The sequence below is a fragment of the Ichthyophthirius multifiliis genome (assembly GCF_000220395.1).
Source record: "Ichthyophthirius multifiliis unplaced genomic scaffold scaff_1120509249697, whole genome shotgun sequence".
NCBI lineage: Eukaryota > Ciliophora > Oligohymenophorea > Hymenostomatida > Ichthyophthirius > Ichthyophthirius multifiliis.
Window position 1 is genome coordinate 19157 of NW_004087441.1, and position 1821 is coordinate 20977.

The following is a 1821-nucleotide window of genomic DNA, read 5'->3' on the forward strand; positions in this document are numbered from 1 at the left end:
TATATATATATATATATATATATATATATATATATATATAATAGATTGAAGAATATAAAAATTAAATTGGAAAATCTGAAAGAAAGAATATATAAACTAGAAAATTAAAAATAAAATTATAACTAAAATTTTTAATAATAATATGAAAATGAATATGAATATGAATATGAAAATAGATATTAAAAAATAAATGAAGAGTAATTTATTTTTTTATAATAAAACAAAAATTAATTTATTATTTATTAATAAATCAAAAAATAAGTTAATAAAAAGAAATTTAGTTAATCCAATATGAAAATAATTAAAAATTAATTTAATAAGATAAGAAAATTTAATAAATATAGGAAAAATATGTTATAGATGTATAAAATCTATAAAATGTAAATATACATATAAATATATTAATTACTATGATATTTGTTTTTTATATGTAGAAAAAATACTAAAATAAAAATAAAAATAAATATTAAAAAGCCAACATATATATATATATATATATATATATATATATATTATTATAAGACTAATCTAGAAAATTTGAAAATTTATAGATAAGAAATTGAAAAGTTAAACCGTATAATATAAAATTTATCCTCAAATTAAAAAAGCGTAATATCTATAAATTAAAAATATTTTTTTTGGCTAAATAAAGATATACATATATATGTATAAAAAAATAGAATGTATAAAATAACAATAATGATTATTAAATTCAATTTTTAAACGAAAAAATATAATTTCTAGAAAAATAAAATTAAAATCATCTTTAAAAACTTTAAAATTTAGAGATATAAAGCTAATAATAAATAATATAATCAGTTCCACTTACATATTAAGATGTAAATAAAAAAATTAAAAAAATTAATAAAAAAAATAGTTAAATGATTTAGATTATTAAAGTTGTTAATAAATAAATGAAATAACTCCAAATTATAAACAAAAAATGATAACATCATAATATTTAAGTAATAATAATTTAAATACTTTTAATAATTAAACAAATACATGGCATGAAAATCCTTAAAATTACATATAATAAGCAAGCCAAAATACTAGTATTTATTAATCACAAATAAATTATAAAACTAACTATGAGTAAAAAAAAAATACTAATAATGAAGAAATAGCTGGATAAATAATTTAAAATAAAAGAAAAAAAACAATAATTGATAATGATAAAGAAAGGTAGTAATAGATAAATAATTAAATTTTTGTTTAAAAAATAAAAAACAAGTAATTAAATAATGATGAAAAAAATAATAATTATGTTAATATTAATAGTGAATAATTAAATTCTAATGTTTCATTTTAATAAAGAAATAATAGAATAAATTCTGATATTAATGATTTTGATAAATTATTAAGGGTAAAGGAAAATTTTTAGGAAAAAAGTAGAAATTATTTAAAAGAAGAAATAGAAAATTATATAAATATAAATCATAAAAAAAATAATAAAACACCAATATAAATTATAATAAAAAAAGTATAATAAGAATTAGAAAATAAAAAAATAAATGAAAATAATGAAAATGAAAAATATCTGAAATTAGAAATAAGAAAAATAGTTGATAAAATTATTTAATAAAATAATTATAATAGATAATTTTCGTAAGATAATATTTATAAAGATATGAAAAATTCAAATATAAATGAAGGTATAAATAAATATATAAAAATATAAATGTAAATTTGAATATAATATATATATATATATATATTATATATATATATATATATACATATATATATTATATATAATTACTATTAATTATATATAATATATTAAATATAAGGTATATTAATAATAACAAATCTATTAAT

The 1821-nt window shown here is 11.8% G+C and overlaps 8 annotated features.

Moving 5' to 3' along the window:
- Positions 1-40: a microsatellite.
- A 99-nt stretch (positions 41-139) lies between these two features.
- Positions 140-171: a microsatellite.
- Positions 140-174: a microsatellite.
- Positions 175-198: 24 nt separating this feature from the next.
- Positions 199-257: a microsatellite.
- A 222-nt stretch (positions 258-479) lies between these two features.
- Positions 480-513: a microsatellite.
- Positions 514-1693: 1180 nt separating this feature from the next.
- Positions 1694-1757: a microsatellite.
- Positions 1694-1783: a microsatellite.
- Positions 1706-1803: a microsatellite.
- The last annotated feature ends 18 nt before the right edge of the window (positions 1804-1821 follow it).